Genomic DNA, 20,581 nt, shown 5'->3' on the forward strand with positions numbered 1-20,581 from the left:
CAGCATTAATGAATGCTTATTTTTGGTCATAGAAATTGGTTTGACCTGTAGCTGAGCCTGTTTTACACATTGGGTCTTTGTTTCTTTTCTAAATTTTTCCACAGGTATCCGGTTTTGATTGCTGAAAAAACTTGACCGGTGCGGTAGGAATTTTTATCTGCACCCCACTTTTGTATAATTTACACACACGTTTTTCTCACTGAAAACCACAGCAGTAATTTAGGTCCTGATGAAAGCCCTGATACTGTCGATCGATTAAGGGCAGAAACATGTTGACCGTATTTGCTTTGGACAATAGCATAATGTCAATTCAATTTATGCAATATTGCCATTTTGCTTTTTAAATATGACAGGGGTTCTCTACTATTAAAGAACTTTTGGGCACCCTTAGCCATTTTTTAACTTACACATATGATTTTACTGCTGACTGTTAGGATTTCTCACCTTGTTCTATGGATAGTACCTCATCCAAGACAATATTCGTGAGAGATCAGGTGACAATCCTCCTTTGGTGCTCCTTCTATGCTAGTGACCGGGTCACTGCTTTATGAACTGGTCCGGCTGGATGGAGTATACAGACCCAGATGATAAAAACAATTAACCACCTTAAGTGATTGATGGGTCCTGTTGAAGGGAGTGCTCTCTAATAGAGTTGTCATGTTGAGAATGGGGTTCACTTAGACGTTTTTGTGTAATTCTTTGGCTCTATTACTGACCCAGGTTGTATTAGTGTGTTGACACCTCCCTGTGACAGAAAACCTATTGTCCAGACCTCCTCTGCCGGAGTTTCGGTCCGCAGCAGGAGGCCATACTCGTGTCTGTGGCTGCAAAATCCATTTTGTGATGCCAGGGCTCTTTTAAGCTGGTACCGGGTATACCGGTGCTGTCATGTCTCTCCCTCTAGAAGGGTGGGATCATACTCCCACACCGGTTACTGGTGTGGGGGTATGATTCCAAGGTGTTTGATCTCAAACACAACATGTTTCCTTAAAGCCAGTCCAAAGTTAGCATTTACAGTTTGGTTATAATGCACTTAAGAGTATATGGTCAGGCTGCATCACAGACAACCCCGGAGAAGAGATTCTGAAAGCTGCAGAGGGGCTCCACTCATGCATGGGCACCCTCTCACACAAACCCAAGCACCCTGCCTTCAGGATTGGTAAGGCCTGCCATAGGGGTGACTGATTGGTTTCTATGTGCAGTGATAGGTGAGATATAGTGAACCTATATCTCTGTAAGGGGTGCATGCACCACCTTACACAGGCTGCAGTAGCAGACCTGTGGTGTCATTTTGGAGGGCTTCCCAGAGGTGGCATAATATATGCTTCAGCCCAACACCACGCATAAGGGAGCCAAGAGGAACAAACAAGCTCCTGATACGTTAATAAACAAAACTCTTGGGGAACCAGGAACAGGCGTTCAGTCACAGGTGACCTCAGAACAACCCCTGTGGGTGTCTAAATTGGTGTCGGACCTTTAAGCACATTTTAGTTCTGTGGTAAAAGACAAACTTGATGCCCTAACGGCTCAAATTGACAATTTATCGACATTGGTGGACCACTGGGTGGGTAAAGTAGATCTTATACTTAATACAACTGAGACCACCAAATCCCTTGGCCCTGCACCAGAATAAGGTAGCTACAACCGCTCTAGACACATTGTCCATCCCGCTAGATCTAACATTAGTACCCATGGGAATATAGCTCTGGTAACCAGAATGCCTCCCACACAGAGCTTGGATCCAGCCGATATAAAGCAGAGGCCTCCAACTGTCCCCCCCAAACCTGTAAATAGGTTCCAACCATCCACATCACCTTCACTTGATCCACAACAAGCTAGCAAAACTAATGAGGTCGGTGAGAGGACTCATGCATATATAAAATCTAGGGAAATTCAGCCTACATTACCATGTCTTAATTTGCCCCCAGCTTCTACCCCCTGTGGCATCTTGCTAGCCGGAGTACCCGAGTTGGAAAGGGGGCATGGGGAATCTCAATCTGAACTCAAAAATAAATGTATACATTGGTTAACCAAACATAGGCATTTCCCCTATAAAGATTTATATAAAATCATACTTACATGCAGGGTAAGCTGGCTGGGGTGGAAGCGAAAGGACATAGCCGGGGACTGCATAGTGATCAACTTCAGGGACCTCTGGGCTGTCCAATACATTCTGGACTGGGGCTACCCTAGGGAGGCTGAGGGTATCCCTTCCCTGCCCTTGGGATACTTCCACCCTCCCAGGATATTGTCACATAATGTGGGAAGTATGGCCAACGATTGGGGAATTAGTGACCAGGGCGGCCCCATGCCGTGAATAGGCAGGGACCATCCAACACCACTGATATACAACCTCCCTGTCACCAACAGATTTAGCCCTCTAGACTCGGTCGACTGACTAAGGCCCACTATCACCTCCTATGAAAGGCCCAGTGATAATCTTGAGATCAGAAAGAGTCATTTGTATCTTGACAGGCCAGTGGGTGTATGGAAGGAGGCCTAGTGACAGAGATCAGATTTTTGAGGCCAGCCTGTTAGATTCCATCTCTACTCTGCCTAGCAATTCAAATGTGGTCAATGAATGCTGTCCCAGGGGAGGGGAGGGGCCTATAGACATACATCAGGCTCAACTAAGGGCAAGTCCCTCCTCCCAAGTTGTTTAGCTACTACAGCAGGATTGCCAAGCAAGCAAGTAATGTCTTGGAATATAGCAGGACTCAACTCGAAACTGGATCTCCCAGACTGGGGGTCGTTCTTAGATTTACATGAACTCTGCATGTTCCAGAAAACATGGTCAAGGGCAGATACATACTGAGTAGGCTACGCGTCGTTTAGTATCCCAGCAGTCCAGGGGGCTAGGGGAAGGCCTTCTGGGGGTCTGTGCACCAGGGTTGAAGTGCACTTGGGATGCAAGGCTAAACAGATAAAGACTCCTTCTCTTGATGTCTTGTGTGTCCTTCTCTCCTTTACCAACTCTATTAGGATTTATTTGATTTATGTCTACTCTCGGCCAGTTTGTTATGGGCAATCTTCGCATACCCTTGACTGCCTGACTTAATTTCTCCCAACTATACTGGAGAATTTTTGGGTCATCCTAGGCGGGGATTTTAATTATCAATTTGAGCCCCTAAATGGTTTATCTACAAGCATCACAAGTGAGGAGGACTCAGTCCGGGCAATCCCAGAGCCCAATATTGCACCGATACGGGCATGGACTCCTCTGGTCCTACAAATGAATGCACTTCCATTAAGCAATTCATTGAGGGCCTGTAATGGTCGATTGCCATCTGATAGTCCCGGAAACTTTACCTTCAACAGACTTGAGCAGGCATCAATTATAGACTTCATTTTGGTGGATGTCAGACTTTGGCATAGGGTCCTCAACTTTAAGGTTACCCATCGTCATGAAAGTGACCACAATCCCTTGGTTTTAGAATTATCACCTCCACTTGCTGAAAGTCATCATAGTACATCTTCAAATACTGACTCCAGTTTAGTATTGGCTGAAGGAGGGAGGAGAGTACGTTGGGGAGAACTAGTACAATCACAGGACAAAGTGGCCACCCTATATCAACAATGTCTCCCCTTTCTTGAAGTGGCGTTCCAACTTTCTGTGACCAGTGGCACTTCACCCTCCCAAACGAGAATTTCAAAAAATCACCAGGATATGCTCTTTGTCCTAGCACCTTTTTTCCATAACAGCAAAAGGCCCAGGCCGAACTCCAAACTAAGGCACCCATGGTTCAACAAACACTGTAAGGTAGCAAAACAAGCCCTTTTAACTTCCATTAGAACGAACAATATGGCATGTATTAAAGAATCTAGAGCACAGTATAAAAATACTATAGACAAAGCCAAAAAGATCTGGGAAAGTGAAAAATGGGAAGAAATAAAAAATAGTGCTGGATAATCACGACATGAGAGCCTTTTGGAATCTAGTTAAGACAGGTAAATCCGATGGCAAATTTGCCATAGCACCAAACCTAGGGGAAGAAGTCTGAAGAGCCCATTTCAAATCTTTATATACAAGGTCAACAGAGGAAGAGGGGAGGGTGGAAACTAACATTATAGATTGGGAGTTGCTAAACCTAAACGCACCACCCTTCACAATGAAGGAGATTACAGAGGCACTGGAAAAGTTGTTACCAGCAAAAGCACCCGGGCTGGATAAGATCCCTGGCGATCTATTTCGTTCTGAGCCCTCGATATGGGCACCATACCTGTGGTCACTATTTAATGCTGTTGTGCAAGGCATGACGCTGCCCTCCACATGGGCAGGGGCAGACATTATCCCAATCTATAAAAAGGGCTCACCACTTAACCCAGTGAACTATCGCCCAATAAGCCTCTTAGATGTCTGTCAAAAATGTTTGCGCGTGTACTCCTGGAGCGCCTGCAATCTTGGATAGAGGAGAATAATGTACTAACACTCCTACAAGCAGGATTGAGGGCTAAGACCTCCACTATTGATCAGATTTTTAGATTGCAACTCATCCACTGGAAAACTTTGGTTTTAGGGGGTGGCAGCCTCTAGCTCACATTCGTGGATCTTAAATCCGCTTTTTACTTAGTTCAGCGGGATCAACTGTGGAGTATACTTTTTGACCTGGGGGCTCCAGAGTATCTCTGCTACCAGCTGAAACGCCTTCACCAAGACAACTATGCACGAATAAGATATGGAAAAAATGGTGAACTTTCTGCCCCCTTCCCTGTGGAGAAAGGGGTCCGGCAGGGATGTGTTCTGGCACCGACACTCTTCTGCCTTTTTTTAAATGGCCTTATTGAATCTCTGTTGGAGGGGAAAGATATTGACGCACCTAGGCTAGCAAACCGAAAAATTCCAGCTCTTATGTTTGCGGATGATACGCTTTTACTTTCCAAATCTCCCATGGGCATGCAGAGGGTGCTTGATGTATTCAGCACTTTCTGCAAAAACCGGGGATTGGAGATTAATCTTCAAAAAACTAAATATATGGTTTTGAGCGCTAACACTACGAACTGTCCAAATCCCCGATTAGATGGAAGGGCCCTGGAGAGGGTGTCCATTTTTGACTATTTAGGAATCACTCTCGCTGAAAAAATGGAATGGAGGACACAAATAAAGAAAGCTAGCCTAAAACTAACCCAATCCACGGGAGTCATTATGAAAGTCTACAAGAACTGCTCACACAAAGTAATAGGACCTGTTGCAGAAATGTATAAGACCCAGGCTTGGGGTTCGGCACTGTATGGGGCAGAATTATGGGGCCACTACTCAGCTGCTTCCCTCTCAATGGCAGAGACCCTATTTCGTAGGCAATTGCTGGGTCTTCCTACTTGCTCTCCACTAACACTGCTTAGGATGGACCTAGGGATTAGCCCCATAGCAGATGTAGTTTTTTCTAGACCCCTGCTTTATTGGTGACGCCTTTGGAGTACTCCAGAATTAACTGAAAATAAAGAGGAGTTGAAAGACGTTATGAGGCTCCATGGTGCAGGAAAACTCCCCTGGCTAACTTACATTAGAAACACCAGTCAGGCCCTAGGGAGCGTGAACATGTGGACATCCCCAGAAGAGATCTGCTCTATGACATCTAGGAAGGCACTGCTTGAGTCCTACAGAAAATTTAAACTGGTTCAACTATGGCGGGGGACCAAGCAGGGCTGCCTTGCCTCCAAGTTTTTGGAATTAAAGCAGCAATATAGACTTGAAACGGCCCTAGATTACATCCAACCGCTCTTAGCGAAGAAATCTTTCTTCAATTCAGACATGGGGTGCTCCTGCTTCCATCATTTACTAACAAGTGGCAGGGCCCCCACACATCAGACTGTCCAGGGTGTGACCGAGCTGAGGAAACTGAATTGCATGTTCTTTTTTTCAGTCCCGCCTATGGAAAGATAAGGTCACGATGGTTACTACAATTGTGCAGGAGCATGGGGAGTAGACACTGTACAGAGGCGTTTAGGCTTCTTAAGTATGTAACCATCACACCTATTGTGTTTTCCATCTCGAGGTTTTTATACTCCATGTGGTGCATTCGTAGAGCTATCACTAAGAAAACTCTAAAAGGAAATTCTTAGTTTAGCAATGATCAGAACCTACGCAACATTAGGCACCGACCAGAGCAAAGTGGTATGTACATATTGCACTGTATGTTGACCCCCACTGTAATTATCTCTCCACCGAGGTGTTTTTAATTCAACAACTCTAGTTGTTTTTACTTAGATCTTTTTAACAAAACTTTTTATATCTATAAAGTTTTTTTTTAGTAACTAATATGTGTTTTAATATCTAATTGTAATAATTAACTGCTATAATATCTGCCACTGCTCCCCCTTAGAAGTCATATATATATTTTTCCCTTATTGCACATTGCACTTTATCCTGCAATAATATTGTATTACGCTTAATGTGGAAATTATATATTTTATTTAGCATTGCATTATATCTTGCTAAAGGACCTAGGGTAGGAACGGGGGAGCTTACTTGAGATAAACGTCAAAGCTTGCTTACCTGAAACTTTGCAATTTTAAACTACAGAAACAATGTAAATAGTTTTTATGATGAAATGAAATTTTATATTGTACTGTATTTTGCGAACATGTTTTGCACAGTTTTCTATGCTTTTATGGCCTATGGTCGAAATAAAGCTATCTTTGACTGACTGACTGAATTATCTGTTAAACTGTTAAACTCTTCATGAAGAACAAATAATCTAGAAAAATTATTCAACATGGACACAGTTCCATACAGACAGTGAAACTCCAGGGAAAGTATTTATTGGTTTAAAAAAAACTAATATCCAGATGGACACAGCCTTTCTGTGGATGCAAACTGCAATTTACAAAATGACAGGGTATTCGAAGTCAAAGGTGTTTTTCTTACTGCACAAAGCCCTTTTATGAGTCGACAAATTCTGTTCATTCATTGAAGAGCTTTCGCATTCATTTCCGGATCGCAAGTAGGAGGGGACTTCAAATCAGCACCCTGTGCTATTTTTGAATGGAAGAAGACTGTATCAATAGTGTCTGACCGAAAATGTGACCACAAACAATTGATAAGTTACTGACCCTCGGGGTGTGGTGAGAAATGATTTGCAAAGCGGAAGGGCACATGTCCCTTGCCTCCAGGGAGGGGTAAGTACTTCATCCCCACAATTCATATTTTTCCCAAACAGGAAGCTTGCCAAGAAAAGCTAAAACTCATTCACCAGCAATCTGGGCAGAACATTCCTATTCCATTAATCTGCAGGTTCCAGGACCACGAGAGAATTTGGTATTGCACACAAGCACCCCTGATGGCCCTTTCTTACTCATAAATACACTAGCCAAAGTTAATGGCAATATTGCCAACTATCAATCCACTGGGGGCAAAATCAAAACATCCACAAATATAATAAGTGCCTTAGATGACATACTGCTAACCACATTTGGTACCCAGGATATTTTTACTCTCCAAAACAGGAAACATCTTAGTATGTCAAAGAGAAACAAAGAAATCACATGGACACATACACTGGATCATCTCCTGCATGAACTCATGCTGTTTTATAGAAGTGGCTGCACCACTGAATGCATTCACACTCTTAGGGCACCCTGCTTTATAACCTATGTGACCGACCATTTCGGTGCACCAGTACCTAGCGGGCACTTGCACACAAATGCAGGGAAAGAGGGGTCCACAATGCTGTGTGTCCGCTGCATTCTATCTACCTTGCATGTTAACTATGTAAATTACTCTATGGGCAGATTACTGCAGTGGTTTGGACTATGGTGCGCACAGCCCAGTCTGCGTGTGGGACAGCTTACTGCTGACGTGCTCCTGTGCAAACTCATCCCGTGCCCGGTTAGTAATCAGGCCCTAGAAGCCAGGTTTTCTCAGACGTGTACATTGTGAGGATGAATGCTTTGTTAATCTTAGTTTAAGATATTTCTGGAATACTGCGCCTGATTAATCTAATGCTTGCTCAGGGCTTTTGTCACATTATGTTGAATGATATATCAGTGGCTCAAGAACAATTTATGGTTTGACTTTCATGTGCAAGTTAAAGAGTTAATAAGCAAAACAAGGAGCCGGGTCTTTAGTGAGGTTTGACCTTGGTCTCCAGTTGGAATTATTTGGCTCACACTCCTGAGTTCATCATTATCAACATCAAACATTTTATTATGAATATCAATGTATAATAATATTAAGTACAATAACAATAAAAGATATTAAATCTGTTAAAATAATTGAATTTTTACGTTTAATAGATTTTCAAAATGATCCAAACATTAAAAATATTTTTTCAACTTTTAACATTTATAAGAAACCCACACACACAAAAAACAACGCAGTTCTGCAGCTAGTGAAGCTGTACTTTTTCAATAATGGCATTAAAAACTGACTGCCTGGTATAAAGTGCCAAAAGGCTGTGCCAATTCGCTGTCACGCGGACAGGCACAATCACTGGAGCTACTATATTGCCCAAGCAGACATGATATGCAATATTGTCAAGGACATTTCTACAGAGAAACCATTATTGGCTAGAACGCTATGTGAATTCAACTTAGTGTTTCTATATTTTTGTAGGCCTGGGCTCTAAATTCCGTTCCGTACGCGGAATTTGCGGAATTTGGGTAATTTCGCGTTCTGCGGAGAACGCAAAATTACCCAAAATTCCGCTTTCCGCGACTTCGCAAAATTTTTGCTTGTTCGCGTTCTCAAAATGCGTGTTCGCGAGATATTTCTCCCCGAGCACGCAAACAGCGATTGTGAACAGGAAAAAAGCATCGCGAACAAGCAATTCCGCGTGTTCGCGGAATTTCTGCGTGTTCGTGGAGATTTTTTACCGTTTCGCGGAGATTTGCGTAACGCGATTACGCAAATTCCGGCCACCCCTATATTTTTGTAGAGAAATTGTAATGACTGTTTGCTAAAACCAATATACCTGAACCACATGCACTGTTTCACAATTTTCTTAGTTATGGTATGTCACTATGGGTCAATGTGCACTTTACACTGATTCTTCAATTCTGTCTATATGGTTGCATTTTCCTATGCCAAATAAATGCTATTGAAATAGTTTAAGATAATTACAAAATGCTGGATTTCTCTTGATTTGATCCTGACAGGTATTTATCTGTTTTATTGTAAATTGCATAAAGGAGTTCCATGTGAACGATTGCGTAAGTTGTGCTTGAATACCCAAGTTCGAATGAACATTCGGGATGCTGTTGTCTTTGTATAATACAAATCTGACGAGGGGGGGGGGAAATTACAATGAAATTCAGAAAGAAAGTTCATTAGTTCTGTATCAAGGTTCAGTTCTTATAAAAGTGCAGGACGAATCCATAAACGCTTGGTACAATGGGCAAAGCAGAGAACCTGCTATCAATTCTCCCCCACTTGTTGAAAGTGTGTGCTAGTAGCTAAATATTGTATTTCCTCGAACCTCCTTTTAATTCATCATCACATATGAACTCGCCTACAATATCTCAGGGTGTGCACTCAATCCCTGCTTGATTTAATAGACTATAATATTGCTCCACTTATAATTAGAATAGAGGCCACATATAGAGTATACATGTAAAATGACTTGCCTCTTAGTTCACCAATGTTGTGAGCGGTAAAATATTTTCAAATTCATGTTTAAAAACAATCACTTTTAATGAACACCTCTCAATGCAGTGAAATCATCTCATGAACTAATGTGAAGGGCTTGAGCATGGCAAGGAAATACACTTTTTTGAATTTTTACGTCAGCATATTTTTTCATGAAATTTGTTTAATGATTTACATATTTACATACAAGGGGAGGTATTACAGAGAGTGCGGAGGGGAGGGGCTGCAACAGGCGTTTGCTTCCACTTTGCACACCGCCGGGGCACTTTGGTTTTACAGAAGAAGCCACAGATGCTTATGCGCCCCCTTCTGTAATACCGATAGTTCTGATAGTTGGTGTGTTTTGCAAGTAGTTTTGAGAGCAGTACAGATGGCTCACAATAGACCTATCAGGAAGCCTGAACTAATAGGCACACGTGGTTAAATAAGGGAGGGCTGTTGCTCTAACAATCAGCTCGGAACAGAGAGGATACTGGACGTTTTTTTAAAGAAAATGTTCAGGGCAGGTACGGAAGGTAGAGGGTTGTGTATTACAACTGAGGGGTGAATGATTGAGTTATAATAGGAAGAATGGTTAGTATGAGAGTATTAGCGTAGTACTGACAAGAAGAAAAGTTGGGGTAATCCTGAAAGAGAGCGTGTTAAGGACAATAGCGTTTGAACGCAGGAAATGTATTTAAAAATGAGAGATAGTGTTATGGTCGAACCAAAAAAAAGGGGGAGAAAACGTGGTCAGGTATATGCAAGAGGGATTAGGAGTAGGATGAAAGTTAAGGAGAGGGGAGTGTTGAGGATCATATTAGAAAGAACATTGGGCATGGGAAAGCAGATTGTTGTGCAGGTTCAGAGCCAGCACGGGGTTAACAGTGGGGAACATAGCAGTCAAGAATGTAAAGTGGGGGCCGCTCGGCCCTCACGCCCACATGGCGGTGCGGCGCCCCCACTCCTTTCGTTGTTGGGGGTGTGTCGCGGGGCGATGACGCGCGCGGTGCGCCCCCAACCCCGATGGGCTGATGCCTCCCCCGTGACCCGGAAGCAGCTTTCAGCTTCCGGGGCAGGGGGGCGGGACGGTCGGGGGGCGGGCTGTCTGGGCCGACGACCCCTGGTGCAACTGCTCGATAAAAGGTGCGGGGAGCGAGCTGGGCCCCCTCTTGCCCCTGGCTCGCTCCCCGCGTCTCCCGTGTGCCCCACGCTCGGGGCGTGCTAATTTTTCATGCGTGCTTTTGGGGTCCCGCTGGCGCCGGGGAAGACAGTGGGGCCAGCGACTTGCTTAGAATTTCTGGGCATTGAAATAGACTCAGTTGAGGGTTGTTTCAGGCTCCCAAAGGAGAAGGTGTCTAAGTTCAAGGCGGCACTACGCGCGTGCCTGGCCAAAGAGAAGGTCTTGTTACAACAGCTTCAGGAAACAGTGGGCCAGTTGAATTTCGCGTTGAGGGTGATACCAATGGCTCACCCCTTTTCTCGCTCCATTGCGCAGGCTATGAAGGGCCTGCGAGAAAAACACCACCACACTAGACTGTCGCTTGAGGTACGCCAGGACATGCAGATATGGATGGCATTCCTGGAGGATTCAACTGCAGGGTTGTGTGGTCCGGCCCCCCCATTACTTCAGCAGAGTTAGGTTTATGGACTGACGCTGCTGGGAGTGTTGGGGGTGGTGCCATCCTTGGAAACAAGTGGGTCACCCACAGGTGGCCGGACGAATGGGTGTACAATGGGTTGACAACCAACATTGGTTTTCTAGAGTTGTTCCCCATTTGGGTTGCAGTAATGGTCTGGCCAGAACTTCTGCGTAACAAATCAGTGATATTCTGGTCAGACAACATGACGGTGGTGGAGTGCGTCAATCAGCAAGCGGCATGCTGTAGGTTCATACTCCGCCTCTTGAAGGAGATTGTGTTGAGATTCTTGCAATTGAATGTTGTCTTCAGGGCAAAACATGTACCAGGTGTCCTTAATAATGCAGCTGATGCACTCTCTCGCCAAAAAATGCAGGTATTCAGGGAACATCTTCCATCAGCAAAGCCTACATCGACACACTTCCCGTCAGCGCTTTGGCAGATTGGTGCCCCCAATTACAGGACCTCGTGGCGGCTAGCTTAGCCCCCAAGACAAGGACAGCGTATGAAGGGGCGTTTGGTTCATACTGCACTTTCTTGGGGCATGACTGGGAATCCAAATGGGCTCTAGAGAATAGCTTTACGGACTATCTGGGTAGATTGCACCAGGAAGGTCGCTCAGTGGCCACAGCTAACAGGCATAGGGCAGCTGTCTCCTTCTACGCACAGGCAAAGGGAGTGAAAGATCCAACTAACAGCTTTGCGGTGCGGAAGGGTCTGAGAGGTTGGCGCCGCTTACAAGGCAGCTCGGCTGATACTAGGAAACCAATAGGCTTGGGGAGGCTGACGGCATTACTGCCTGCATTGCATGACGTCTGTAGCTCAGGTTGGGAGATTCAATTGTTTAAAGCAGCGTTCACATTAGCCTTTTATGGATCGTTGAGGCTGAGCGAGTTGGTGGCAGCCTCTAAGGCAGATAGGCAGGGGGGTATCCAATTCCTGAACACAACAATACAGGGAGACACATTGTGGGTGACAATTTTGAGATCAAAAACTGATCAGGAGGCGTGGAGGTAGACTGTGGTACTGCACAGGGCGAGGGCCAATCCTTGCTGCCCGGTACACCATGTGGAGACTTTCATCAGGCAGAGAGGTGGATCATTGGGTGGATCGCTCTTAGTACACGCGGACGGCACCCCTTTGACCAAATACCAGTTCAGAAGAGTCATGGAGTTGACTATTACCAGGGTGGGCCTTGACCCGAAAGAATTTGGCACGCACTCATTTAGGATAGGCGCAGCCACTGAGGCAATCACAAGGGGTCTGAATGTGAGCAGTGTTAAAAGGATTGGGAGATGGTCACCCAATTCCAATTGTTACAAACGGTATGTGCGGGTACACATGATGTGAAAGTACCTAGAGTTTTTTGACGTAGGCTGTTTTTCTGGTTTTTGCAGTGTCTTCGCTCTGTGACGCAGGCGGAGTACTGGTTTCGGGCCATCATCGGGATCTATCTGCGACTCATCACGGCGTGAACAGTCAGGACCACAGAACACGGTCAAGCAGGGTTTGATTGTTGGTGATTCATATGTTAATCGTGCTAAACATGTCTTTTTTACAGGCGCGGGTAGAAGGGAGCTAGAGCACATGGGTCTGTCCATCTCTTTCTTTGGGAGGGGGGGTCTCTGCCTCAGTCAGTTTTGGGGATTTTTTGCAGAGTTGGTCGCCCAACATGCAGCCCCATCGGCGGTGGTGATTCTTCATCTAGGGGGGAATGACCTTGCTAGACTGGGTAGGAGGGTCCTCCTGGAAGAGATCATTTCAGCAGCGGGTTGGGTAAGGAGGGTGTGCCCTGACTGCACTGTAGTCTGGTCCCAGCTGATACCGCGCCTGCAGTGGCGTGGGGGTGATTCCGTCAGGACATTGAATCACTCGGTAAAGAGGATCAATACCAAGTTAGATAAACTGTTCCGAACCACACATTTACAGACCATCCCACATGGGACTATTTGGGGGGATGACTTGTATTTACAGGATGGAGTCCATTTGACTGAGGCAGGGAATTCAATATGGTGTGAGAATATCCTGGCTTGGGGGAAGGGCTGTGTGAAGTAGGGATTACCTTTAGGCAGGAGTTGTGGGGGGGCCAGATCGTCGGGAAACAATGCTGGCCTGTGGCGGTAAGGTCATGATCGGTGAGCAGCAATTTAAGGTCCTAGGGGGGGCGTCACCATCCACGGAGGGGGCGGCCCAGGGGGAGGGGCCACTGGTCCCTCCTAGAACTTCAGGGGCAGGAATATCCGCTAGCTGCTAAAAATGCGGGGGAGAGAGTCACGCTTTCCTTAGGCTGGTAGCCACCCCGCACATACATCATGACGTCAGCATATGACGCAGAGTGTAAGGGCCCTCCTTGTTGGTTAAATGGAGTTCACGATGCCGACGGGGTAGGCGGTCCCCTGTCGTGCATGCGCACCTGTGGGTAAGGGCGTGGTTAGTAGGACTTGACACCGGTTAGCGACCTTGCCGTCCGGCCAGAAATGTTAGAATGCAAAATTCAGGCAGGATGTTAGATTCGGATAGGAAACACGCTGTATTAGACGTTTGTTAAGGTTAGCCTTTGATATTTGTCTACAATACTGTAAATCTAATGTCATGAATTTTGCTTATTCTTAACATAATTGATGTAATGTTGATATTCATCCTTTATTATTTTGTATAATAAATACGGCCGGGGGGTCTCTGACCCCCCGCCTTCCAAAGACAACTTGCCTATGTCAATCCTTCAAGGTGGTGTGGAAAGCTGGGAGGGGAGGGTAGCCAGTCACGGACCATGTGTAAAGTGGGGGCTGCTCGGCCCTCACGCCCACATGGTGGTGCGGCGCCCCCCTCCCCCTGCCTTTCATTGTTGGGGGTGTGTCGCGGGGCGATGACGTGCGCGGCGCGCCCCCAACCCCGATGGGCTGATGCCTCCCCCGTGACCCGGAAGCAGCTTTTCAGCTTCCGGGGCAGAGGGGGGCGGGACGGTCGGGGGGCGGGCCGTCTGGGCCGACGACCCCTGGTGCAACTGCTTGATAAAAGGCGCGGGGAGCGAGCTGGGTGCCCTCTTGCCCCTGGCTCGCTCCCCGCGTCTCCCGTGTGCCCCACGCTCGGGGCGTGCTAATTTTTCCCCACCCACCAGCCCTAAAAACAAGCTACTGAACAATGCTAGTCAGGGGTGCTATGTAAGTTTGACTTAGGCCTTTTTTCCCGTTTAAGTTAGGATTGGTTGTGGTTAGGTATGGATGTTGTCTGTACTTAGGCCTTTTTCCCGTTATACAGCTGTGACTATGTTGTTATTAAAAGGGCAATATTGTGGGTACTTAGGCCTTTTTCCCGTTATATAGCTGCGATTATGTTGTCATTAAACAGGTAATATTTTGTGTACTTAGGCCTTTTTCCCATTAGTACAGCATGCTTTGTATTTATATGGTCTGGTTTTAGTTTAGTGTAGTTGTCCTTTAGCGAGTTCTTTTTCCCTAGGTTCATCGTCGTATTTATTAGGGTTGGTCAGGCGGTAAGGTCATGATCGGTGAGCAGCAATTTAAGGTCCTAGGGGGGGGCGTCACCATCCACGGAGGGGGTGGCCCAGGGGGAGGGGCCACTGGTCCCTCCTAGAACTTCAGGGGCAGGAATATCCGCTAGCTGCTAAAAATGCGGGGGAGGGAGTCACGCTTTCCTTAGGCAGGTAGCCACCCCGCACATACATCATGACGTCAGCATATGACGCAGAGTGTAAGGGCCCTCCTTGTTGGTTAAATGGAGTTCACGATGCCGACGGGGTAGGCGGTCCCCTGTCGCGCATGCGCACCTGTGGGTAAGGGCGTGGTTAGTAGGACTTGACACCGGTTAGCGACCTTGCCGTCCGGCCAGAAATGTTAGAATGCAAAATTCAGGCAGGATGTTAGATTCGGATAGGATACACGCTGTATTAGACGTTTGTTAAGGTTAGCCTTTGATATTTGTCTACAATACTGTAAATCTAATGTAATGAATTTTGCTTATTCTTCATAATTGATGTAATGTTGATATTCATCCTTTATTATTTTGTATAATAAATACGGCCGGGGGGTCCCTGACCCCCCGCCTTCCAAAGACAACTTGCCTATGTCAATCCTTCAAGGTGGTGTGGAAAGCTGGGAGGGGAGGGTAGCCAGTCACGGACCATGAGACAATGTTTAAGGTGAATCTGGTTGCTCATTAGTACTGTGGGAGGGAGGCAGAGCGAGCTTCCAATAGGGGGTTAATAGGTAATATGGCATTTTTAAAAATGTACAAGTGAATGTCAGTTTAAAGCATGATTTACTTGCGTGTTTTTACATATATGGTAATGGTTATTTTTGTTTCTATTGTTATTTAAAGTGACCCCTGAAGAAGGGCACTAGATTGCCCTAAATGCATTGGGTTTTATTTAATAAAACACTGCCTTGGATGAATTTTTTGCATTGGTCATGTTCTTGCAATAGGTCCGGATGGACACGGTTGGAACACAAGAAGCTTAGGAAATTGGCATATTTTTCCGTGTGTGGCCCCATAAAGAATTACTAATTTGAAAAGTTGTCAAGAATGTCGATTTACGATGAATACAGCGATTATAATTGATTAAAATGGATTATATTACGTAACGCCCTAATGGCGCACTTAGCTGTGCAAATGGCAGGGGCGAAGAGGTCGACCCCCCTTTTCAATATTACACATGCCGGCACAGATGGAAAGAAGCTGTCAGGGGTCGCACTGACACGTGCGCCACCTAATGGCAGCCCTCTGCAAGGGGTAAAATTGGTCCTATGGACCCCCACACATCCCCTGGCAGGCGGGTGTAGTCACTGACTGCACCTGCCTGCCAGGGGATCTCTAATCCCCCTTAAAAGGGCAGGAGGGTTGCCGACTGCACTTTGAAAACACAGACTGACTTTAAAGCAGCCGTTTTTCATCTGAATGCACTGCCCCAAGGCAGCGTGAGTTCGCTGCTGCCCTGGGGGCAGCGCATTCATTGTAATAGGGCAATTTTCATTGTTTGCGATGGGTGCAACTTTTGAAAATAACGCTGTACTGTAATGCGCCCCATATATTCTAATTTCTCAACTCATGCATGTGTTCTTAGAGCGGAGTCAAACTCTTGGCTCGCCTCTGCCTCGACCCTTCTAGTTAATTTGTTGGCTCACAGTTTCACTACGGAAATTTCATAATTATACAGAAAAGGATGAGGAATAATGGTGGAAAAACGGTACACCATTGCCAATTATTTATATATCTCGTATGTTCGGGCAAAGCTTATTTCGGTCCATAAGCCCCTCAAACCCGAGTTAATTCCAACATTCTCTATTTGACCTCGCTATTCACGCGCCAGTTTATTGACGTCTCTAGTTTCTGTCATTTTTTTGCGCGTGAGGAGCAAGCTCTAACTATGGCGTCTTTGTAGCTAAAACGGGAGCCACTTTTGAAATGCAGAACACGGTCATCTCGCTGAATTCTAATTGCCTTTTTTTTAGAACATTTTGAGGAATGCTAACACAGCCAATAGAAAATGCGAGTTGTTCAAATTTAATGTGGGGAAAATTGCCAGTTTTAATTGTCGCACTTGTTTATCGCCGAAAAAGTTTCACACCGGAACAGAACCTATTAAAGGAAACAGAGGCCATTCGCTGGCAGCCGCCCATACATTGGGGGGCATTAGCAGCGCTCAGGCTTCCAATGCATGGCTTTGCAAATCCATTTGAATATTCCTCTCTGTTAATAAGTTATTCGTTTAAAGACAACTTCTCCTCTAATTATCAGAGGAAGCAATAGTTTAGAATTGTATTACTCATCAGAGCAACAATATGTGAGAGATTTCCCGTTTTATGGCTTTTTACGTGGAGCCCGATTGCTAAAGGATTTGGCGAATTCATCATGGCGACTGGAAATGTACGAAGATAATTGCATACTGTTATGTCCCACAACGGAAGGTGACAAGGGACAAATGTTATTGGGGTGGCAGAAATCTCATTAAAAACCAAAAACACAGCGCGCAGTGCATTCTGCAATATTTCCTATCCAATCTTCATTAGCTCTCTGTGTTTGCTCGCAGTCGATTTCCTTATTGATTTTCGTAACAAAAAAGAAACATAATAATAATGAAAAGCAAGTAAATGAAAACAGCCACAGAAGATGTATATGCACAATCTATGCGCAAGTTTAGGTTCAGCTCATACTATGTGAGAATATATGATTGAGGATATTTTAAAAGGTTTTTGTAGTGAGTGACCACAAATTGCGACATGTATATTTCACTGACTGACGGAGCTTAGACTGCGCTAAGGATGTGTAGTAATGAAAAAAGAGTCATAATCTGGAGAGCATTAATATCCGTCGCATACATTAGTTTTCCAATTCCTTAATCTCCAATGTTAGCGCAGACTATTATGAGACGCTTTATAACCTAATTAAAGTAAGCATTGACAATGCTAATGACTTTTGATCTAGATTAGATATAAAGGGCCATATTTATCAACATTTATGCAGCGCAGCGCAGTGCAGTGCAGCAAGTCACCTTGCTGCCTTGCGCTGCGTGAAAGAGCAGAATGCAACATTTTAAAGCGCGTTCTTGTCCTTTCCTTGCGCTCGTGCACAATGTGCTTCCTTGCGCCAATTGTAGGCACCCTTGCAAGGATTGCAAGCAGGATTGTTTTTGTGCACGAAGGGACACCTTCATGCACGCAAAAATCCTCAGGGGCATTTTCCTCTTTCTATGTATGCTGCAGAATACAGCACACATAGAAAGAGAAAAAACAAGGAGAAATAAAGATATTTCTCCTGTTTATGTCTCCTCTGGGAAGGAGTAGCATTTTGACGCATTCCCAGGTCTACCTCTGATGGTAAATTTGGAAATGCACTAAAATCCATGGGTGGATGCATGGGAACACCCACGCTCTACCCATGAAATGACTCCTTCAGGCAGAGTATTGCAACGCAGCGATTTGCGCTGCACTGCGTTGCCTTACTTTAGATTTATCAAGCCACTCAGGCTACGAAAGGTGGCCCTGTATGGTTTGATAAATCTGACTTTAGTGTTGTGTTGCCCTTGCACCCCGTTGTGTGGGGCAAGGGTGATGCAACACTATGATACATTTAGCCCAAAGTTTTTTAATTTTCAGTGGCACTCAGAGAACAGTTAACACCTGGACATCTGTACTTTAAGCGCCCCTGACTCAACAGTGAGTCAGGGTTGATCTTCAATGCAACCATTCTTAACAGTGTATAGAAATGTGATGGTGCTTGATTGTGTTCAATACATGAGTTCAAGTGTGTGATGGTCAAGTGTGCTTGTGAGACGTAGGTGTGATCACTTGTTGCATGTCAATATGTGTGCACTGGTGAGTATGTTAAGTAATGGTGCCTATGTGATTGGGTGGTGGTGTATTTTGGGATTTCTAGGAATTCCCTAATAAACATGTCCCAATGCACTATGGTAATCTTAAAGACAGGAGTGGCCAGTCCATTGGGGCTGAGGGGCCACACCCCTGCACCTTTTGCCCCTCATGCACAATGTCTGTCAGGCTGAACAAAGATCAGCCTGACAGACAATGTTCATTTCAGGTCAGGTAGCCAGGAGCTTGATATGCGCTAAATGCGCAGGATCCTGGCTGCCTGAGCTGAACGTTGCTGGATTGAGTAAGTCACAGCTCCAGTGGGCATGACCTGCTCAGCTCAGCAAAGGTCCCCAAGGCCCTCCCAACCGCTACTGGAGGATGTTTATCCGTACGTAAACTGCAGAGACGAACTTTCCGCTGCATACTAGCTTGTTGAACATCGAGGTATTCATTCTGTCCATCCCAAGACTACCCCCCTCTTTGGGATAGGACCCTATCTTGATCTTGATTGGTCATTGACCGCCCTCGGAGCACATTTAATAGGCTGTGGAAAAGCTGCTGTTCAATCTCCTGAAAAGAATTCGACCCGTAGGTGTGTCTGTCCCACACTACCTGTCCATCCTCGCCCTGATGAAGGTGTAGCCCTGGCTGGGGCCTGACACCGAAACGCGCTTTGGCGTTTTTTAGGTCACTGGGTAGCTGAAACCTCACTACCCATACCCTGTGGATGTTAACTGCCAAATTGTTAGTTAACCATCTTCTGGCAGCCCTACGATCTCAATGTGCTTTTATTCATGTGAACCTAATTTATGTGTTGTTGTAAATAGGATGTTGCTATTGTGGAATGTGTGTTAGTATGATTGTGGTTTGTGAATGAGTTGTGTGGGACTGAGTTATTATATTTATGTGAACCTTGAAATGTTATCCTATTAATTCAATTAAATGATGATGATCATACTGAAAAATTAATAAATTTGAGTGTGATTAAATGACATTTTTGTTTATTTGAATTGTGTCCTGGTTTGACACGGTGTGTGGTCACTAATTTCCGGACCCTTTATAGGGCCTTTTCAAATTACCCTGGCAGGTATCTTTCTTTATTGGTTCTCTTTATTCCCCCTGCTTTACCTGCCATTATCATATACCAGGGGTCCCCCTTCTTAGTGGTTCCCAAGGCCCTCCCCTCCGTGACGTGGGGTAGCGTCACTCATTGCCTTGCACCTGGGTGCTTCAATTTTAAGCCCTTTAGCGCCCAGGGTCAAGTGTTAATCAGTGACACTTCATCACAGAGTGAGGTGGGTTCAACAGTCTCACTGACCCCATCCCATTCTGTGATGACTTTGGGACTGCTGCCTTCACTCATTGGCTGACCAAAGAGAAGGCAGCAGTCCCAAGCCTACTGAAACCTCCAAGGCAGAGCTGGCTGCAGGTAAGTGTGTGTTTTCTTTTAAATTACTGTCTGTTGCATGTGTGCGTGTATGTATGAATGTTTGGTAAATGGTGTTGTGAATGTATGTGTTTGTATGTGTGTGCGTGTGTGTGACTGCATGGCTGTGAGTGTTTGGTGTATGTGTGCGTGTGTCTGGCCCATGCGCCCCCTCCCTCGAAAACTTACTGTCCGCCACTACTTAAAGAACACCAGTCCCTGGGAATTCCCTCACCTATACTGTGTACCCATACATGATTCTGGCAAGGAAACTATAAAGTTCTTACCATAGCATTTTTATCTGTACAACCACATTCACGTCATGGATTTCTGAACAACACAGGGATTCCCTCAGCCCCGGGGATGGGAAGATTGCAGCTGTATGCAATTCTTTGAGAAAAACGTGACTCAAAATTTAGGAATACCATTGCACCCATTAACTTTGGTATTTGTGGCGCCTGGTCTGTTATAGTGCCTAAAAAGCATCTACAAAACCTTGCCAGCTGAGATCTCGAAACCCAGATAGTAATCATCTATCTTTCACAGCGGGATAAAGGTCGGCCCTGCTTTTCTAACAATATGGATAGTTAATCCTGGTATTAGCACCACATATTTTCAAAGGTGA

The sequence above is a fragment of the Triturus cristatus genome, chromosome 1_2 (assembly GCF_964204655.1).
Source record: "Triturus cristatus chromosome 1_2, aTriCri1.1, whole genome shotgun sequence".
NCBI classification, from domain to species: Eukaryota; Metazoa; Chordata; class Amphibia; order Caudata; family Salamandridae; genus Triturus; species Triturus cristatus.